A 23,048-nucleotide genomic window follows, 5' to 3' on the forward strand; every position below is an offset into this window, starting at 1 on the left:
CATCATGTCAATATCTCTTAAGATCATCCTCTATATTGCTTTTCTTAGACCCTGATTTAAACCTTCATTTCTTAGATCCTGATCTTGATTTTCAATAAGCCCATGTGCATTTTCTCAGTTATTCATGCTGATCTTATATGATATTGAACTGATTTTGAATAACCTTCTGCAAGATGCTATTATACTGTGCTACATAGTGCTTGCATAGTTTTGAAATGTGTAAGCTTAAAAGCAGCCCTACAAAAATGTGTTTCAACAGTTTATTCTGGATGTGATTGTTATTAGTTACCAAGGCCAAGCCATTTTCTCAAAATAGGGAGAGGAATCAGCTGAAACTGGTAAAAAAGAGCTCTTCACTATTTCTTCCATCTGGGCATTCAAGCCTAATGCCAGTTCCAGGAGCAGCTCCAATTTGTATTTTGATTCCTGAGAGAAAGCATAATTTTCTCCCAAAACATCTCTCTATTCAGATAAAAATTCCCAGCCAACAATCATTCAATGTTGTCTGGATGAAGTTTCAGTTTCTTGGACCACATTTAAACTAGAACAATCTTGCTGAGAACTCTGATCAAAACGAGCATGCAGCAATGCTGAAAAGGTTCACAAAAATGTCCTTTGGGGTGGGTTAATTATTTCCTAATAATTAGCTGCTCTATTTACAGTTAGCGGTTTGAGAAATATTGATATTGCATTGTTGATATTGAAGTGTTAAAACAAAAAGTGTTTAGAAATGAAGTCATGTAGCTGCCACAGTATGTCTTCATCTCCTGTATTACATCTTAAATTCTAGCCTATGAAATAATGTAGGTACTTCCCATTCAGTAATCTAATTCCTGTTGTATTGCTATTACCTTTGTGATGGCCAGCTACATGATTCTAGCCATCTATATGATCAGCAATCGGATATAATACAGATGCAAAGTGGAAGTCAACAATGACTTTTTCTAACCCTATTCACTTAGAATCACACCCCCAGGACATCAACTTTATAAAGATAAAAAATGTGATACCATTTTTGTAGCATGCTACATTATGCTATATAGATATTACCAATATTCTTAGATGTTTCAATGCTCAGGGAAAAAAAAAAAGTTTTCTAAACTTTTAGACATACCACAAGATGGCACCAAAAGACTAACAAGCATAAACTTACTGGCCTGCAAAATAAGGTACCTGTACTTTGTTAAGAATTTCATCAGAAAATTCTATAGGGTCAATATATTACTAATATATTAGTATAATGCCCTATTTAAATTAATTTAATATTTTTAATATAGATTTTTTAAAAAGAATGGAAAAGTGTTTTAGGCTAATCAAATCACCCTAATGAATTCTGCATGGAGCTATGACAGAGCAACCATTTTGATGCAGTAGTTAAAGACACTGAGCTGGAAACTGGGAAACTATGAATTGTAGCCCTGTTTTAGGCACGAATCCATGGACTGAATTTGGGGCAGTCACTTTCTCCCAGTCCTAGAAAGAAGGCAACAGGAAACAACTTCTGAAAAAATGTTGCCGGGAAAACCGCATAGTAATCACGACTCAAGACTAACTTGAGAGCAAGGAGGAGGAGGAGGAGGAAATAGTAGTAGTAGTATACACAATTTGGAGAAATAAAAAGCCAACCTCGGAGACTTTTTGCTAGCTTGCTAGTATTTGAATACAAAAATAAATTGTGTAAGTCAGTAACATCTATATACACAAAAATACACACATCTCATGATATGAAAGTTGTATGTGAATCCTGGGACATTATGCTAATATCTTAAGAACTGCAATATTTTAGAAATATTGAAGGCAAATCAAATTTTCTCAATATTTAGCAAAATAGAACATTGTTAACGTATTAATATAAAGCATATATGCATACCTACCTATCACATTATTCTCTTTCATTGAAAGCAATTTATAGAGAAAGAGAGTAAGAAATAGTAAGCTAAAGAAATCAAAAGCATAACATAAGAAAAATAGAGCTCATTTAGTTTACACCAATAACATTATGTCTCTACATGTATTACTGCCCTTGCCAACCATGCTTGCTTTTGCCACTTCATACACTGCTTTTTGTCTTTAGTTCTTCCTTTTTGAGGATCTCATCCAACCATGACTTTCTCATTCTTTTTCTACTTTCAGCCCTTTGCAGTAGGCCAAACCAGGAAGGCAACTTCACAAGTTTCACTGGAACTATACTTGATACAGCTATAGGAGCGGAGCCTTGAAACCCAGCTGCTTTCCTTTCCCTTTCCCTTATACCCCAGAGAGTTGGGGCAGAACCAGCCTGAGTTTCTTCCTAATGTTTTCTTTGTTTCCCTGACTTAAGGCATGTTTGTGTACATGTTGTTGAAACCATCTCTGTATACTGGTCGTTCACTTTTGCATTCAGTCCACATTCATTCAACAGCCATTCCTTCTTCACTTCCATCTCTTCTTGTTGTACCACACACTTAAGTACCCCATTTTCACTCCATTCAACTTAAACTTTTATGTTTTTCTGACATGTCCAATTCTCATTTCCATATTAAAAAGTGGACAAAATCACACTCATATACCACAGCCATTTTTACTTCTTTCAACAAATATTTGCTCCTTACATTACCCATTACCATGCATGATCTACTACTTTTCTTCCAGCATTTGCACATCTTAGGAATTCTCCATCCATTTCCCCATTATTAGTAAACATTTAATCAAGGTACACAAATTCATGCACATGCTCTAATTTTTCACTATTTAAATATGGCATGTAATTGTTCGTGCCATTTTCCCTGTCTCACATAACTAGCTTGGTCTTTTGATACACTAATATTCAGCTGCATACTCCACCTTGCTTCATATAATCAGCCTCAGCAACTTTAAGATTTGTAGAGTTCAATTCGCAGAAACCCTGAGCCAGCTGAAAGTTCAAGGGTCATCTCATCCCCAAACGGGCTTATATATGAATATATACAATAGATATATGGTCCAAATATCCTTTCTTCCCCAGTTCACCAGACTTTAGGAATTAGTTTTTCACATCATACTGTATCTTATGATCCCAAAATACAAAACAAACTACAAACGCAAAGTCTTGGATCTAAAAACACAGAATATGAATAGAAATTAGCATTTATAAACTTCTGCCAAATCAGCAATTTGCTAGTGAGTGGAGCTTAACCATGCAGACCCCTGAATTGTGTCTACTAGCTAACAAATGTTTACTTTCACTACATTGCAGCATTTCCATAGCAATGTTTTACAGCATCTTACAGCATCATCCAGCCTTCATGGTGGTGAGATTAAACATTTGTTTCTTAGTTTATGCAACATCTAGTTCTTGGCAGCTCTCTTAAATGCCCAGAGGAATGATACTGATCTGACAGGGGGATCACTTTTCAAAGGGGAAGGAGAGAAAAGTTGTACCATTATTTTCCTTGATGAGGACAGTCCCTCAAGGAAACACTCAGAAGGTGTCTCCCCTAATAGACTTTATTGGATGGGCAGAAATCACTGAGAGGAGATGGCCCGGCAGATATCCACCTCCTGAACTATATACACTGCACCACAATCACCATACTGAAGTTTAGATGATGGTTTCCACTAGGATGGAAATCACCTTGTGAAATGGACACAACCATTCTTTCTGCCTTTACACAGAAATGTATTAGAAATAATTAAATTAAGATGTAAACCATTTCCCCGATCTCAAATTAGGGTGGAAGAAAGAAATATAGCCTATTTGCATTTTAATGTAAACAATAACAATCAAAAGACTCATGATTTGCTTACTTTTACAGTATCTTCTTAAAATTCATGTAAATGATTGTGGACAGAATTTTGCCACAGGAGTAAAACTGTTCTACCAGCTAGGAAAAGAACTAAATCAACTCATTTTCCAACAGATTTATTTATTAAAGAACTCCAAGTAAACTTGTTGAAGAACCCAGGAGAGAGAAATTTAAAAATCTTCAGTTGCTTTTAAAATAAAATGTTCAGTTAAAATAAGATTAGCTGGATACACTTCTTAGGAATCTAAATATAAGAGTATTTTACCAAAGCAGCTACTCTTTCAGAACCTCTTTAACATAAGACTTAGTCACAGAAGTCACTCCTGCATTCATGTTGATTTTGGTCTAGATATGCACGGCATAGAGGGAAGAAGAAGGAAGGTTAGATTTGTCATAAATGGTCACCCCAAAACATAATGTGTAATTCCTCTGCATATACATACTTGTATGGATATATTTGACAGGCACTGTGACGCACTCTTCATTGCTAAGTACACATAGTGTTCGTACCCAGACACCTTCAACAACATTTAAATTTAATACACATTAAACATTTTAATATGACTCCATTAGCAGCTTATTACATCCATCCATCTGAATGCTAGTAATCCTAATCATGTTTATTATATTTTATTTTAATCCAGCTCTATAGGTCATGCTATTCCATGCTGTCTATTTTAAATAAGAATTTCATTTAAGGCCTATTAAAGCAAAGAATATAACAAAATTGTATTCAATCAAAATCTATGTTGATTAATTAATTAATCAATTAATTAATTGACCCTAAAATTATCTACCATAAATAAATGGTCAGAGACAGGGCTCTTCCTGTCATCTCCCTAACCATGGCAGAAACATGCCCCTGTAATTAATTTTTTTTCTGCTATGTCCTCATGACATTGCCTTCATCTAACCTCCAGCCCATACCTGAAGTGGTTTAAAGTTACCCTTAGCAGTTCCAGGTTGGAAGTAGAGTCTTCTTGTAATGGAATATATCTACGAAGAGGGAGGTGATGTGAGGGACTACAGTAGTGCAGTAGGTTCTCAGGAAGGACAGAGCACATTCTAGGAAGGGGGGTGAGACAAGAAAGAGCATAGTCCAGAGCAGGAATGTAGGAAGAGGAAGATATTTAGGATAGCTACTCCCTAGAAATTCCCAGGATATATCCACTAGGTTAAAGTAGTACAGATGGCAAGATTCTCTCTATATGGTGTAATCAATTAAAAAACCTGAACTTGGCTGGAATGCTTCCCTGCTGTTCTTGGGTTGGGTCTGACATTTTCCTCTGCTTCCAATACATTTTATGATGTGGATATATCACCCAGCACATTTCTGATGATGTGTCTGCTCACACTGTCAGGTCTTGGGATCTGCCCAGTCCTATTGGCCACTTTCATGTTTCTGCATGGGAAACTGGGACCTGCCTTCTCCAACATTTAAGCTCTGACTGAGGAGTGACCAGACACCTCTTTTGCAGGGACATCTGCCAACCTATTTGCCTGACTGGTGTTCTCCAAAGCAAATGCCATGTCTTATGCAGGCTGCATTAAGCACAGGTTTAGCAATCTTTTAAAAGAATACTAGATCTTTGTTTAAAAAATAGGACTGGAACTAGAAACTGAAACTGCACAGAAAGTTAATTTAAACTAGGAAAGAGGGCTGAGTTCTGCCCACTTTGTGTTGCTAGTTCTAAAACATGTCATTGGGTCCATTATGGGTTTTCTACTGCTTCTGCTGAGAAGAAGCTTAATGTGGTATGACCTTACCTTACTGATTTTACTCCTTGGGGGAGGCACCATTTTGCCTATTCCATTCTGGCTTGGGCAGCACTAAGTGTCAGGGTGATGGTTTTGCCTTTACGCATTTATAAGAATTCAGTGAAATGTGACCAAGATCTACACATTAAAATAAATCTGCTTCATTTCCCATGTAGCAATTGGCTTCTTTTTCCAATGCACTTTAAAATGATAGGTTAGTACAATTGAACAAAACATTTTCTACTACATTAGCACATTTGCCAATTCTTGGTGTATAAGTCTATAAAAATGGACAGGTGTACATTAAACAAGTCTTGGGCCAGGGTGGAGGTGTCTTACCCATGCTGCCTCCCCAGATGCAGTAGTGTTATGAAGTTGTTGCATGCATTGCACTCCATATGCATATGGTTGTAATATTTATGTCCTCCCCATAAGTGTGCAACATACCACAATCCCTAGGAGATATGCTATTTCAAGCTTAACTTGTGGAAGCAGATTTTATAATAAAATCCACAGTGTATATTCAAATTTACACTGCAAAACTGAACAAGATATAGGGCAGGAAAAAAAAAAGTAAGAACTCTTGGATATATCAGATGACTGACAGCATAAAAGTCTTTGTTTCCTGTTTTTATGTTGGAGAGACATAGAGAAGAACATGTAAATCATTACAGGAGCTGACAATGTTGAGAATTTCCACCCAAACAGCATCAATTCAAAGATACTTCCCAAAACAAAGCATTAGGCAGATTTAGAATATTTATGTCTCTTGCAGAAGAGGGAGAGGGGGAGGGAGGGAGGGAGGGGGGAGGGGGGGAGAGAGAGAGAGAGAGAGAGAGATTTCCCCTCCTTTTGGGATTTATTGATGTTGTTATTTAAGAGCATGTAATTTTTCACCACAGTATTTTTAAGAGTATAATTTCATATTTTTATAGCGTTTTATCCATTATTTTAGAAACTCAATTTTCAAAATATCTCAGGAACCTAACATGCATCAACCTATCTTCAGTGATTAGTGCCTACAGCAGTTTCCATTTATTTATTTATTTGCTTGCTTGCTTTCTGCATGGCCGTCACTATCTCAGTATTTAGGAAGTTAGTAAAAATGCATGTCTCCCACCAAGCTTTTAACTGTATATTTATATATTTCAATTGTTTGATTTTGTTCTAAAATTGAATTAAACATCAGTGTGCTTACATTTTTGATTTTTGATTGTTGTAAGCTGCTTTTCATTTTCAAATGGATAGCAAAGTAGAGCATAAATCTACTAACAAATAAATATATTATTCTTAGTTTAGATATTTCATCATTGGAGCACAAGCAGTTACCGCTATTAAAATTGAAGTGTTAATATAATGATCTTGAACAACTTTTTTTTTTGTTTGAGATCTGTGATTATTTGTCATTTTTTAAGACAATAATCCCTTAAAAATCAAAATAGTGAATAACTGAGGCTTTCTTTACAGAATGTTATCTTCCACTGTGGGATTAGGAGCAACTTGTTTGAATTTATGATTTGGTGAACAATGATAAAGATGATGAAACTTCTAGTCTAAACCTACATATGCTTATTCTTAGTGAGTTCAAAGGATTGGCAGTAACTAAATGAATTAAGTCCCAATTTGAAATCCCCTCCAGCCAATGATATACAGACATTTCATGCAGAAGTTATTGCATATAAATTATTTCTCTTTGGAAAAAAAAAAAAAGGAAGCTCATATGCAATTAAACATAACCTCCTTTAATCTTCTCAGCAGATATTCACATCATAATACAGGCAGGTGAAGAAAATAGTTAGCAACCAAAACAGTTATAGCATAGACAGTAATAATCCAAATTACTCTAAGCTTGTCTTGAGAAGCAACATTGTTTTGAGTCACTCTAGTGACTTAAAACAGGCAGGAATCAATAGATACTGTAAAATGTTTTGGCCCTCTTGTAAATCTCCTCTTTACGAGGTTTACAATTAATATTTTTCCCCCCATTCCATCCTTATATCTGAGTAGAGATTATAAGGATGTCCTTATGTGAATAACTGTGTGAGCATTTGATGCTGAAGGGCAAATCATAAAGTTATTTAATGTGTCCACATTTTCCCAAAGCTTACATTGCCTGTCTTGACTGAAGAAAAGTCCTTGAAACTAAAGCATATTTCTGATCACTCCTAGCAAATCACAAATCTGTAAGAGAGAAAAATCATACCAGTTCTTCAGGCCAAATCTGGGCTTCAATTCTTTAATAAGAGAACATTTTTAAAATAATATGATGATTAATACAACTAAATCACAACGGCAAACAGAGGCCATATATATTTTATGCTACTTTTCACGGTGAATTAAGCATTCTAATTATACTCTACCCAGCCTTATGGAATCCAATTTGCAGGCTATTTCTCAAACTTACACAGTGACCCAGTTCATGAAAAAAGTGATAACATGAATGTTAATATTAGGATTTTTTTTTTGCCACCGGCAATAGAATGTGGAATAAACCCACTACAAATTTCATTATCTGGGATAGAAACTTGCAAACCCAATGATCAACTGACCCAAATTCAGCCCCCAAATCACATATCTTAAATCCATTTGAATTGGGCAGCTAATAAATTCATATAAATAAATAAAATAAAAATAAATGGGGATCCACAAAATGCTAACAGTGCAATCTTATGCATCTCTACTTAGAACTAAGCCCTGCTGAGTCCTCTAGATGTTATTTCTGTGTAAAAGAACATAGGAACATAATCTAAACTACCCATATTTGTTGCTTGTGTGAAGCTGCAAGAAGGAAAGTGAGTACCAAGTTCCTAGGAATCAAGTTAAAATTCAGAAATGGCACCTCTGCTCTGTTCTGTAAAATAATTAGGTCTGTGATCTGCTTCTTTTTGGAGGGTTGCACAAATACCTCATATCTGAAAAGGAAGATTAGTTACATGGATCTGAAAGAAGAGTGAACCCAACTAATGATTGACAGATTCAAAGAGAAGTAGGATGGGGCATCTGGATGGCCTCATTAATTTCAATGTTTGCTGGTTCAGGGTTGTCAAAGCTAAAAGAACCTTCTTAGTAGACAATTACAGTGTGTGAACTCTGTGAACAGCAAATGCAAGTTAAATTACTAACTGGATTTTTGGTAGGGTCACCTGATCAAGATGCGCTGCATGATTCTTAAATTTCATCTGGTATCCACGTGTGTGGTTTATTAGCTTCAGTCCTCTGCATTTGTTCAATAGGATTAATGATTCAGAAAGTGTGCACAGCAATGCAATTTAATGACAAATTAGGCATTATGTTGCATTCTCTTGTTTAACTCATCCATTGAGCTTGGACCCAACTGTAAGAAATGAGGGTAATGCATTGACTCAGCAATTAAACTATAGGGGTTTGATGGGCACATACTAATCCCTCCTTTGTCACATCTCTCCTTCCTTTATACCCCCACATTCAAAGCTAGTGCATGAAGTCTATCATGGTCTGTAAGTACTACCAACACCTTTTGGAATATATTCATAGTATAGAGTCCAACTTTCCTTCACTCTAATATATGCATCATTGGGGGGGGGGGAATAAGCAGTTTGGGCACAATCTCTTCTAATATGAATGTATACTTCACTGCAGATACAAAAAGTGTAACGTAATGGTGAAGGTATTGGACTAGGACCTGACAGATAAGCAGGATATAAACTTAATAAATAAATAAATAAATAAACAAACTGGGATTCCCAAAAAGCAAACACTGAGCCATGTGCTGGTAGGAATGCAGGAGCCTTCTGTTAGATAGTCAGTTCCTCTGGATAGCAGATGGGGATAATTTTTTTAAATAAAAAAATAATGTGAACCCTGACCCAGTGATACTGCCATGATTCCATAAACAATGTTGACATACTTCCCATATTGGGATCCACATACAGTCCAGTTTTTCAAGATTCCATCTCACTAGCTTAATTACATTAGAAATGTATCATGTACAACATATCACTTGTCACAAGGTAAGCAGGGAAGCAGAAAAGAATTCAATAACAGCTGTATGCAATCACAGTCTTTGCAGAAAGGGGTGGCTAGCCAATCCCTTTAGTTTTAATCAGTTTGGTTTACTTCACCATGGACTAAATATATCAGAATATCATATATTTTTATGAGAATACTCATGTAATCTTTTTTTTTAAGATGATAACGGTTATGATGATGATGATAAAGTAAATGCCAGCCAATCTATTACCTATAGAACTCCTGTTCTCATATGGTATAAAAGTCCAATCAATCAATGAATACATCTTTTTCACTATAGCTTTGCCCTGTAGACTGCAAGAAACCTTCACCTTGATTTGAAGGACAGAAATTTCAGTTTCCTGTATCTCTGCCATGCTAACTGCTTTTTCTAATACTGCACTAGTAGTCAGCAGCAGTAGGTCTTGCACATACAGTACTTAATGTTGGCAAAATAATGGTATCTAATTATGAAATGACAGGCATTTTATTTGTTTGTTTGTTTTTGTTTTTTGTTTCCTAGACTGTAGATTATCCATTTACTCTGACTTCTAGGAGCTGGAATATTTTTGATGAAATTAGTATGATAGTATATCTCTTCAGAAATCCAGTTTGCAAAACAAGTGATATGATATAATTATATGTTGGGTCATAACTATTCATATGTTCAATTAATCTGCAGTCATACACATTATTAATGCTTAAAATACGAGGGCAAAATAATACTCTTTCTTTCTATGCACATATATGCATATACACTACAAACACACACACCAGAATACATTTATCTGTGGGTATTATCTCTCATCCGTCCATCTATCTATCATCTATCTATAAATATAGTTATATACAAGTATGTGTATGTAGGTGTGTGTGCGCGCACACACACACAGAGTTATCATTTTATTTAAACATGTGCTTTCTTTCTCAAATGTTACAACAGTTATGGATGTTATTATGCTTCATTAATCTAAAGCCATACAATTTTGAGCAAGGATGTCAAATTAGTATTTCAAGTTATGTGCAAAGAAAGTAATCAATTGCACCAAAAGAAAAAGAAAAAGAAATTACAATGCTAACTTAGGAAGTGGGTTATCTTTTCTTTATTTTAGAGGCCTCTGGTGCTGAGAGAGAGAGGGAGAGAGAGAGAACCTCCATATGTAGTGCTAAAAAGTAAAATGTTTAAAATCCTAAAGTTTGATATTCTACTGACTGAAGTTACTGGGGCTGAGAAAACATTGCACGCCACCAGCTAGCATGCTGTAGTTTAGACGCTGCTGCTCTAATCATATCCATTTTTAAACAGCAAGTTAAGCGGTATTTCAAAAGACTCTTCCAGGACATCTACTACCTGCAGAACAAAATTTGTTTTATCAACCCAGTGCCCAGGAATCTACTGCACAGAAAGTTCTGTCAGGGGTATCCGACAAATGCCAGTTTTTAAACAGACAGAAGAAATTGTTGAATATTATAAACTAAAGAAATTCCTATGGCTCCATTTCATGCCTCTTGGCAAAGGTACCCACAGAGTTTGTTTTTAAAAAAGTCAACATGTGGTCATAGTGGAGCAACTGAAGCTCCACCCATGCCTAAAAAACAGTTTTGCGGAGTTTTGATTGCAACATTATGGCTGGCATCTTGACTCTTCTCACTATACCTTGCAGATACCCCTGCCTGTTAGATAACAAAAGATCAAAACGGCACATTTATTTATTTTATTTTTATTTATTTATCAAATTTATATGCTACCCATTGCACATAAGATTGTAATGTTAGTGTAGAGAGCCATGGAGATGGCCTTGAAGGAAACATTCAGAAGCCGTTACAGAATAGCAAGGGCAGAAGTGTTCCTTAAGCCCTGGAGAAGAAGACAGTATTAGGAAGAGACTCAGGCTGGCTCCTCCCTGACTCACTGGGATACAAGAGGAAGGGAAGGTAAAGAACAGGCAGATTTGCAAGATTCTGTTACTCTAGCCTATCTCAATAAAGTATTGTTATTGTCTTCCTGTGGAGTCAGTTTCTGGATCTCAAGGGAGAATACCTTGTAGGGCTGACAGTTACAGACAAAATTATGGAGAAAGACCCCGCAAAATATCAAAGATAGGATTGGTAGATTGCTGTTTCCTTCATGGCCCATCTCTCCAACACAATTTCTGTATCTCAGTGTTACTAAACAATATAGAAAGGGAACTGAAACCACACCAGCTTTACGAGAAATGGATCTTACAACATTAATAGCCATCTATTATTCAGACTGCAGCTATGATGGTCCCATATTAAAGACCTGTCTGCATTAAAAAATACCCCCTTCTATAGAGAAAGACCAAGAGAACTTTTTTTTGATGTGCTAAAGTGTTTTTGTTTTGTTTTGTTTTTTAATGACGGGAATATCTACATATCTAATCTGCAACAGAGGGGTTATTTACAATGTACTACCCCCTGTCGACTGTAAATGGAATGTGTGTATTCTGCTTCAGGGACATTTTTTGCAAATAACATCAAATAAAATTGTTTAAATCAGGGCTGTAGACCAAATAAGGTCTATGAAAACCCTAACCCTTCAAAAATCCTACGAAAGCAGTTTTGTGCATACCTATGTAGTATACAGTATCTATTTTATTAACAATAGGTTCCAGGGATCCTAAATAGTTTTAAAATTGTTTTGAAACTTGTGTGTCTTTTGTAAACATAGAGGTCTATCTACAAGCTTTGTCCATTTTTACTTGCAGTGTTAACTTTCGTGGATCAGCAAATGAGAATAAGAGTCAAAAGATTGTCTTAGATAAGGTATGATTTACCACAGGACAAAATAAAAGTGGGGAGGGGGTATAACTGCTTTCCCTGATCTGGTGCTCTCTAGATGTGCCAGAACACAACTTTCAAAGTCTTCAGCCTGCATAGCCATCTTGGAACTTGCAATAAAGCACATCTGGAGGGGACAAGATTAGGAAACCACCCCTATACAATAGCCTCACATTTTCAGAGGCTCAAAAACCTTTATGGACAATGAGCAGGCTGTGTGCAAAAATAAGATAAAACAAAAATTGTCCAATGGAATCCATTCTAAAACGTACATACTTATAAAGCACAGTTCATTAGAAGCCCTTGCTATTAGATAGGTACTCAAATCACAGCTTCACAGTAACATTAAACAACCTAATCTTGAGATGGGAAGACGTTCTGGATATTCTGATCCAGTCACACAAGAGAGATATAGATAGGGAGGGACGGAGGGGCAGAGATAGAGAGAACATATGCAAGGCGATCTGATTAAGTTTGCAGTCCAACCACAGTTAAACACCTATTTTTCCCCCCCAATAAAAATGTAAGCCTTCTCCAACTTTATACCCCAAATTCTTAGCCCACGTAGCTACTAGTTTCTATCATTGTCATCAGTGGAATTTTAAAGTACAACGTAGTTTGGGCTGTATAATATAATAAATTTTGATGAAAGGCCTGAAACTGAAAGGTTAACTGGTAATTTCACAACCCAAATCCAGCCCTGGCCAAGTGGTTGGCGATTAAGAAAGAGAAAACGGTGTGAACAGAGTGAAACAACTGACAAATAGTATAAAAACACCATTTGTGGGATGAGAAAACTTTTTTTTTTAATTTCATCTTTTCATTTTGTGAATAACCCCCACAATCTAATTACTGGGTACAAATCTATCCATTAGCCTGAGTTTTAGATTTGAAAGCTATTTAAACTTCTGGTGGGCAATGACTTGTTCAACAAATAATGAACTACAAGAATTTTGTTTCTGTTCTGCTCTAATGTTTCCATATAAGAAAAATGGAAATTTGCTTTAAAATGCATGGCAGGATTCTCAACACGTTGCACAGATTGACAAGGAGCTTTGTAGTTTACTGAATGACTGTAATGTGCTTTACTGGGCTTTCTTTGAAGACTACTCAGAAACTGCAGTTGGTATAAAATGTGGCTTCCAGATTGCCAGTGGACTAGTCCTGGTTTGTCAGAATTATGCCCAACTTGTGAGAGCAGCATTGGTTAACAATAGGTTTCTGGGTATAGTTGAAAGTGCTGGTTATTATCTATAAATTCCTTTACTGTCCAGCTCTTCAATTCTTATAGGATTACCTTCTCCAAGTAGAGTATTTTTACACTATATGGAAAGATTGCTGATTCCCCATTCCCTCTGGGCAACAGCAGCACAGAGACAAGCTTTCTTCTTTGTCACTCCAATTCTTTGGAATTCTCTTATCACTGAAGTGAGGATGGCTCCTCCATAGTGACCTTCCAGAAACAGGAGAAGACATTCATTTCTGCTGAGCCTTTGGAGGCTAGGTTGGTGAAATAACAGCTGCTACGTTTGTCCCTGAAGGTTTCAGTTCTATGTTTCTGGCTATTAAATGATCTTGTAGTCTTTTAATTTTATGATGATTTTAGTGTTGGAGATTTTATTGATGCTTTATTGTTGGGGGCTGCCCAGAGTCTGGTGAAGTGGAAGGCTCACAAATAATGCAAATACATTAAATAATATCGATCAGCAGCAGGAAAATGCTCTGAATAATATTGGGGATATTCTCCCTTTATTTTTACAATTTAACATTTATATTTCCTTGAGAAGGAATATGAATTTGGCTACTGATTCTGAGGTAGCAGCATCAGGGCACAAATCACTTGCACTTTGTAAACTTATGCTTCCATGGAATCTGTGGAATTAAAGATGATATCCCCACAATGCTAGATGCTATCAATGCATTTTGTTTGTTTGTAGATTTATATCCCACCTCTCCTCCAGGAGGTCAAGGTGGCTTACATAGCATTCCTACAATCCTATGAGGTTGATTGACCTGAAGTAGTGATTGGTTCAAAGTCATGAAGTCACTTTCCATAGCAGGGGATGAGCATTGAATCTGGGTTTTCCCAATCCTAGTTTAAAAGCAGTATACCATATTTGCTTTTAAGCTACATGAAAAGTTTTCAAACCACCTTAAAAATCACCAGCAGTCCTTTACTAGATTTTTCAAAATCTAGTTTTCTGCAGTGAGAATACAATATTAATTAGCATCCACTGCGTGTGTTACATAAAGAGATTCCAGTTCAGCTCTATTAAAAATGATAATTTACATGTTTTCTCTGAATCTATCAATCTTTTCCCTCCTGCTTTATTTGTCCCATTCCTGCCTGCCTTCCCCTGTGCCCAGTTGGAGATAAATACAGCACTATGATGCAGAGCAGTGAGGATTGTGGTGCAGTTTAATGAGGAAACTGGATAGATCATATAAAATACTTCAGCTACTGATCATTAATCTTTTTTTTTTTAAAGAAAAATGGTCAGTACTTAATACGAACATAAAGCACACTCCTTACACCGCTTTTGTGTCACTTGCTCAGTGTTTTTCCACACTTGCCTGACCCTGCGTGCAACTGCTGCAGCCTAGTGGCATTATAGGGCACGAACAATTATTATGATTTGTATTATTACTATAAAAATACATAGAAAATAAATCACCTCAGCAAAAATCAGACAGCAAACAAGAGTAAGGCTTCATTATTTTTTTCCCCCCTTTGGGATATCATGCTAAAATCAGGAAATGGCTTTCTAAGTACCAGAAAGGGTTATCATTTTTAAATTAACCTTTTCTCTCTTCTGTACCTAGTACTCTGATTAAAAGAAGCAGCAGCAATAGTCTTTTTTTTTTTTTTTTTACTAGCCATGTTCAGTACCAGGGCTCTCTGGATTAACTTTAACAACAAATTATTCTGATAAGACAAGAACAATAATGTCCCTATGGTTCTTTCAGTATTATCACCTTTTCATCATCATCATCATCATCATCATCATCATCATCCACATCCAAATCTGCTTTCAGACCTGATTTCTTTTAAAGGAATGCATTATTGTACTGTGAAAATTTCTGCATACTTCTAAAGCACCAAAGTACATTACAGAATAAAAATACACACTGTGCTCTCCAAGTACACCTGCACATAACATTTGACTGTTGACAAAATCTAAAAATCTCCCTCACTGAAACTCATCTATACAAGCCAAATACGTCAACCTAAACGAGAGACGGAAGTAACAAGATGAAATGAGTGCAGAGCAAACTAGAAGAGCTGTATTTTTCTATCGTTCTCACCCACCCCATAGACAAATCGTATCTTATTTGCAAATATAAAAGAACAAAGCCTGTGATATAATTTGGTTTGACGCCAAGCCCATTTCTAGAAAAAATTAGTTCCATAGTTCTAAATGCCAGGTTGAAATTCAAAACCCATTTCTTTCCCAGGACAGAACTTTCACATGAGGAACACCCACCTTCAATCAAGTGTGCACAAAGGATAAGTTTCATTGATCAGAGTAGATGTGAGATGAACAGCTTAGCTTCAATGAGACGATTTGATTATGTTCTGAATCACACAGTTCATCCCTCCCCACCAAATGATACCAACATTTTTTTTCAGCTAATGGGAGGCCTTTTTTTCCAAGCAAATAGAACTTGTCTTTCTAATTCTCTGCCCTCATCCCACTCCCCCTCCCACCTTTTTCTCTCTCTCTTTCTCCAGTTTTTTTTTTTTCTTTGCAGGGGAGAGGGAATCCAGACTAGCATAAAAATCTGGAATGCAGACAACAGTAACTCGAAACTCAACAAAGTTTTGACAGATAATTTTAGGAAAGGACTCAACAAACAGCAAGTCAAAATTTGACTGGTTGGTTAGGTAAATATGGAGCCATGTACCATATGAAAGCAAATAAATTCTGCTCTCTTCTTTTTAGCACCCAGGGTAAAAATCGTGCACCTCAAAGTGCCTCAAAACGAATGGAGTACAGTTTTAAATAACAGATCCCCTCTATCTTCTTTTCTTTTCTTTTCTTTTCCAGACTGCAAGCCAGGGATGTTGTGAAAAGGCTCCATTTGAGTGGAAGATGCAAACAAAGATGATAGGTCAGGTACTACCCTGTTACTAACCACACATGCTGTCAGTTGGTGGCCTCCTTGATGTTGAAAGCTCTGTTTAGTTCAGGTAGCTACAGCTGGCATTATGATGCACACTCATTTGCTGGAAATTTTGTAGCACAGCACCAAGAGCAGCTGACAAAGTGACCAACAGTGACTTGCTGGGAGCCCAGAAGGGGACTTGCACCATGCTGCATTAATTTAACACTACATCAAATATGGATTTTATTGCAGTAGGGACAGTAAAGGCACACACAACTTGCTTTCTCTCCTTTGTGGTCTGCAAGCCCTTTATCACAACATGGGATGGGTGCATTCTCAACCATTCTCTGTGTATCCCTCTATCAATACAGACACATAAGTTAAGTCTCTATGCTTCAAACACTCCTGGAGCATTTTGAAACAGAATTTACCCCAAATATAAAGGGACAGGGAGAGACATTATCATGCCCTCAGAGCTGAAGACCCCATGGGCAATCTTACAAGAAGGATATGTGAGTTTGGACATGTATGTTTGCAATTCATGCTAAGCCCAAGATAAGGGCTACCGGGGGACTGATTAAGCTTGCAAGTATGCCCTGAATTTCCCTTCCTCCACCTTTTCCACAATAATAAAACGCATTATTAATATTAGTAGTATTATTACAGTTAGTTAGGTAGTTTTGGTTGGAGCTGTGGCTGGATAGATGGGGGATCTATATGCTGCCCTGAATCCAGCTCGGCAGTTCTTTAACGAGCTTTGCAAATCGCCCTTTGGAAGCCGGTAGAAAAAAGGGAGCTCGGCTAGAATATGAAGCCCCCTCCACGCGCAACTTCGGGCTTGCAAGCTTCTTTTTACAAGAACGAGCAAGAGAGAGAAAGTTACCCGTTTTATATCCCCATGCATTACAGAACAGAACACGGTGCACAAGGGGGGCAAACACAACTCCTATGCCCTTTCCACAACAAAGCCAAAGGCAAGAGGGTCCTACCTTTTGCTGTGAATCAAGTCCAACCCAGGCAGCACCCCCGAAGTCCTGGATTCTCTTCCTCTTTATTTTCGCGGTTTCCCCCTGCTATTGTGCCCCCTCACCCCGATGCGACTCGAATTGAATTCGAGCGTCTTCTCCGAGCATCACTTAACTCTAGAGAGCAGAGAAAGCGGCGGGGATGGGAAGCGGGGAAGAGGAAAAGGAGGGGGAGCGCTCGCTCGCTCGCTCTGACTGGCTTTCATTCAGCGAGCCTGATTAAAGGGAAAAGAAACCAGAAAAAATAAAAGCCACCGCGCAGGGGGAGGGAGGCAGGGAGATCAAGAGGCAGAGAGAGAAAGATGCTGCTGAGAGAGGCGCAGCCCTTGCCATCGGAAGGTTACAGAAACTAGGGGACGAGCAGGCTTTCCTCGGGATTTGCAAGTGAATGTGGTGGGAGGGATACCAAGAAAGGGGGGCTTTGCCCGGAAGATTTGCTCCTCCTGCTCCCGACAGAAGGGGTCTCTGTGCTTCAAGTCCAAGGTAATAATCCGCCCCGTCCCTTCTGCTGGCGGTAAACAAGACACAGTCCTAACATCGCCACTTCGGGCTTGGTGGTTTGTTTGGGGCTGTTGGGGGGGGGGGGGAGGGAGGGGAGGGGAGGGGTGTCTTCCTGCAATCTTTAATTTTCCTCCCTCTCCACCGGGAGACTGCAGCACTTGTCTCCTCGTCCCATCTATTGCCAGGGTGACAAATTAAATTATACTTTTCTCGGAGGTGATACCAGAAGAAATTGCCTTTACATTTTCTGACCGGGGCATTGGAGACAGGGCAGCGTTTATCTGTTGCTCGCTTTCAGCTCTCTTTTGCAATAAAAAGGGAGAAGCAAACCCATTACGAGATACTGATCGTGCTGGATTCTTTCCCGGTGACTTCTGCAGAATTTAAATTTTTCAGCGGTCCTATTGCAATCGTTTCTGCAGAATCTAAGCAAAGCAGAAATCCAAGTGCTCTTTTTCTGGCCTCCTATAGATCTGGCGTTTTTGTCCCAGCCGATCTCTGGCATCCCCTGCGTGTGGGTAACATTACTGGAATTGCTGCCCTGTAGCTTGCTATTCTGCAGATGTCATCCTTTTCCACGGATTAAATCTGTGACAGTTGATGCTCCCTAATGCTGCAAATTGGGCTCTGCACAATCCCTCTTGGATCATACTGGACCAAAGCCTCCCAATTGTGCAAAGGGGGGAAGGGCAAGGATTGTGTACTTCGTAACACATGGGGATGTGCTACAAACACTTCCTTAAGAGTAAACCAAAGGATGTCAGTATTGCTCCATCCAATCTGTGCTATGAGGGGGTTTTGGTGGATGCACTTAAAAAAAACAAAAAACACCGCTTTCAAGTATGAAAATCAGTTCAAGTGTTCACTTAAAAGTAAGGAAATTTTCCTAGCCTGGTAAGGCTGCAAAGTCCAGTAATTTTGCCACCTGTCAACAAATAATTTAAATGGGCTATGCACATATTCAATTTAAATATGTTTTGGATGTTATATGCTATCAATTTTGGTTAGAAAAGGCAGTCAAAGCAGCTCCTGATCATATATACAAAAGAAAAGAAGCAGCCCTGCTACATGGTAATAAAATAAAGAGTAAAAAATAGAGGAAGAGCAGACTATTACCAACCAGTAATAGTCTGCTCTTCCTGACTAACCAAAGTAAAAATAAAATGGGAAATTTTGCCATTTTCCCTTGAAATCAAGACAGATTGATATGAGAAAACTAAAAAGGGAGCAGCTTCCAAAGGCAGGGCACCATGGGTATAAGGGGGAACAGATCATAGGTAGGCTGCCAATTATCCTTTTTATCTGGGTATATATTAACAACAAGCAAGCCCTGCATCAAATATTTCCCCAAAAGAAGTTATGATTTAAATACGGACAGCAAAATAATATGTTGAAGAAAGTATTGTTTTGGGGATGAGATTTGCTAGTGGGCAGCTTTTGAGAGTGAATTTGATGTTGGGACCCTTAACTTCCTCACTCCATTCTTATAGTGGCTGCAGAAGAACAGTATTAATGTCCTTCTGTATAGTCAGTGGAACTGAACCACCACCAGTGGGGAGGGAGATTGTCCATGAAAACAACTCTCCTACTATAAGCCTGAGACAGCCAGTTTGGTGTAGTGGTTAATGTATCGGGCTAGAAACCAGGACTCTCTGAATTCTAGTCCTGCCTTAGGCATGGAAACAGCTGGGTGACCTTGGGCCAGTCACTCTCTCTCAGTCCTGAGAAGGAAGCAATGGCAAACCACTTCTGAAATCTTGCCAAGAAAACTTCAGGGACTTGTCCAGGCAATCACCAGGAGTCAAGACTTACTCAAAGGCACACACACACGCACACACTACAAACTTGGTCCATGCTGGAGTGTTAATCTGTGAACCCAGGGTGGGATATGGATATCGCCTTGAATTTAATACATTTGCTAGGGAGTAAGCCTTATTTGCCTTACTGAACAGAACCACCTTACTATCTAGTAAACATTATAAAAGAATGATATTTGAAGTAGGACGATTCAAGTTCAAATCCTCATTCAGCCACAAACCTTGCCCTTACCTCATTATCTAATCAACTCACAGGAATTAGGACAACATTGCTTTGAGATTAAGAAGAGAAGCATGCAGGTACAGTATGCTGCCCTCAGCTCCCTCGGCCCCGGGTTGACATACAAATAAATGAAAAGCATTTGTCTCTCTCTAATGGTTAATAAACTTATATTTCTCCCCCCTGCCCCATTCACCACAAGGAAGGAAGGCTAAATACATTCTGTTAAGAAATATATTCCCATTATGCTAAAGCGTAATGAATTGGTGTGGTTTAAATGGCCCAGTCGGTTGGACTGTATGATGGAGAATTATCTGTAGAAATCCTAAACAAACGTATCCATAAAGTCCTAATTTAGCAATAGGTTTCTGGGTGCAGTTCAAAGTCATGGGTTTTATACAGTTCTATATGGCTTGGTGCCCAGGTACCTACAGGACCACTTTTTCCTACCTAAATCAGCCCACCTAATAATAACCTAATAACTTTTGGTTATGTCCCATTTTCATGGGGTAAGGAAAATGGAAGAGGAGGAGTTTTGTTTCAGTTGCCACCCCAGCTTGCAGAATAGTAAACCCCCCATCCACACACACACTTAGAATTAAGGCTTGTTCCATCCCTTTGAATGTTCTGGAAATGATTCAAGAGATGGGATTCTTCTGAAGAGCACTTGGTGAATAGTTTATCACTATTTTTATTTCACTTTACCTTGAATTTATTATTGTGAGCCGCCCAGAGTCACCCATTGAGGGAGATGGGCGGCATGCAAGTTTAATAATAAATAAATAAATAAATAAATAAATAAATAAATAAATTTAATTTTTTATGTTATTTTATTTTGGTATTTGATTTAATTATGATTTCATTATATTTACTTTCCATTTATTTTTGATTGTTGTAATTTTGATTAGTAATTGGTTGGATCTGTCTAATATAGTAATAGCTTCTGTGTGGACATTTTAACTGTTTCTGGATGTTTGTTTCTTTGGGTTTTTTTGTCAACTCTTTTGTAAATTGCTATGAGTTTTATTGATTTATCCGGATACAAGATGAATGAAGGAATGAATGGATGAACTAACTAAACTCTGGTGTCCTCTGTATGTCACAGCATACCTTTTCAGAATCTTGATCCTATTTTCTACAAGGCACTAACTACAGGCACTTTTCTTCAAACCTCTTGCTACACTTTCCATGATTTTCAAGGATCTGCATTGCATAAGTCATACTGAATATTTCTACAAACCCTTTCTTGCCATTTATCTGAGTCTGAGATTTAAACAGCCCGGAGTTACTGTAAATTCACCACAAAGTTAGCCAGGCATAACAGAAGCTTCCAGCAATCTTCGTTATCCTCCATTTTGTAGTAGCAATTTATCTGCTTGTACACTTTCTCACTGTCACTGTGAGGTGAAACACCCTCTTAAAGTGATAGCTGTGCTACAGATTTTATTAGAAGAGTTAATACATTTTGTACTTTGAAACAGAGTGGTTCGTAACTGATAGCTACTGGACCAGTCTGGTTGCTTGAGGCATGAGATAGCTTGTCAGTTTAAAGTGTAGACATAGAAAGTGTATGAAGAATCTATATTTCTATAGGGGTACTAGATATAGGCTGCAAAGATCTTGATGACCATTGGATGGTGGCAAGTGGTAGAGTTTTCAGTATCTTTTTTTCTGCCAAGTAGTTATCTAGATTTTGCAGTTTAGAACTGGTGGTGCTTGTTATCGCAATGGAAAGTTTTGCCGTTATTTGTGACTTAGACACTGAATAACCAATACTTACTGAGTATCACCCTTCCCATAAGAATATTACTGCTTTCTTCAGAAAATTTCTGTGAATTTAAATAATTTATAATTGCTAAATATACTTCTCAGTTAAATGCTTGAAAAGGACAGAAGAATAGGCCTCTGAGAGGTTTCTATTACAGGCAAAAATGAGGCTGGGGTTGGAGGGTGGGATTTTTTTTTTTTTTAACATTAACTTTTTATATTGGGAACATTATATTGGCCAAAAAAAAAAAAAAGGCAGGTGTTCTGAGATATTTTCCAAATTAGGACACTATTCCTCATAGAATCAAATTCAAATTTCTTCTCTCTTTACTGTTTTTCCACCTTAATAACCCCACCCCCACCCTATTCACATACTTCTTCCCAGAAGGATCTTAGTAGGACAAATTTAATACCACAGCACCATCAAACATGCATACATATATATCCATCGCACTAATTCTTTTAGGGGGAAGCAACATTATGAAAGTGCAGAAAAAGAGGAAGAAGTAATATACCAAAGAAATTGCAGGCACAAGATAAGAAAAATAAAAACAAAATGGTCTTATTTCATCATGTCTTTGAGCTGAGCCCATGTATCATCATACCAAATTTATGGGAATTTATGGTATTAGTCTTATTTTTGCTTCTGTCATTTTTGTATTTTTGTATTTTTCTGTTGTTTATTGGAAGGATACACTTGAATGGGGCCAGTGATAAAGGCTGTTAAATAAATGCTTTACACCAACACTATTCATTATACCTCTCCATATTATTTTATATAATAAAATAATATATGCAAATATTCATTCTGGTCACTCAGTTTTCAGCCCACATTCATTCAGCACCCATTCATTCTTGATTCTATTTCTTCTTGTTTTAACCCACAGCCATATCTTAATTTCTACATTCAACTTATTTTTGTGTTTCTCCAGACTTACTCAGTTCTTGTGTAAAAAGGGGGCAGAAGCACACTATTATATACAATCATTTTCACTTGTTTCAATATTCACACTTTGCAAGATCATATACTACTTTTCTACCAGGATTTTCATGTGTTAACATTTCTGCATTAATTTTCCCATCTATAGTAACATTCAACCAAAATACAGTTCATCTACTTTAGTTTTTGTTTTTACCATTTATATATAATTGGCAACTATCCACTCTTTTTTCCTTTTCAAATTCAACCTTGGCCTTTCATAAATAGACGTTCATATTGTGATGGAATGGAATTATGAAGGCCAGGCTCAAGGAGAAAAACATTTTCTTTCATCTCCTGAGGAGCGTGGGAGATACAAGA

At 37.5% G+C, this 23,048-nt stretch overlaps 1 protein-coding gene across 1 annotated transcript in view; it reads right to left on the reverse strand.

Moving 5' to 3' along the window:
• CDH10 (cadherin 10) overlaps positions 1-17,751 on the reverse strand; it is a 142,594-nt gene extending 124,843 nt beyond the window's left edge. The window contains exon 1 of the mRNA XM_088130720.1: positions 17,408-17,751. The gene's annotated coding sequence lies outside the window, so the exon portion shown is untranslated. The remainder of the gene's footprint in view (positions 1-17,407) is intronic.
• Positions 17,752-23,048: the final 5,297 nt, after the last annotated feature.

This window comes from Python bivittatus, unplaced genomic scaffold, assembly GCF_059951505.1.
Source record: "Python bivittatus isolate LINGU-HERP-01145 unplaced genomic scaffold, Pbiv_v1 ctg000840_np1212, whole genome shotgun sequence".
Taxonomy (NCBI): domain Eukaryota; kingdom Metazoa; phylum Chordata; class Lepidosauria; order Squamata; family Pythonidae; genus Python; species Python bivittatus.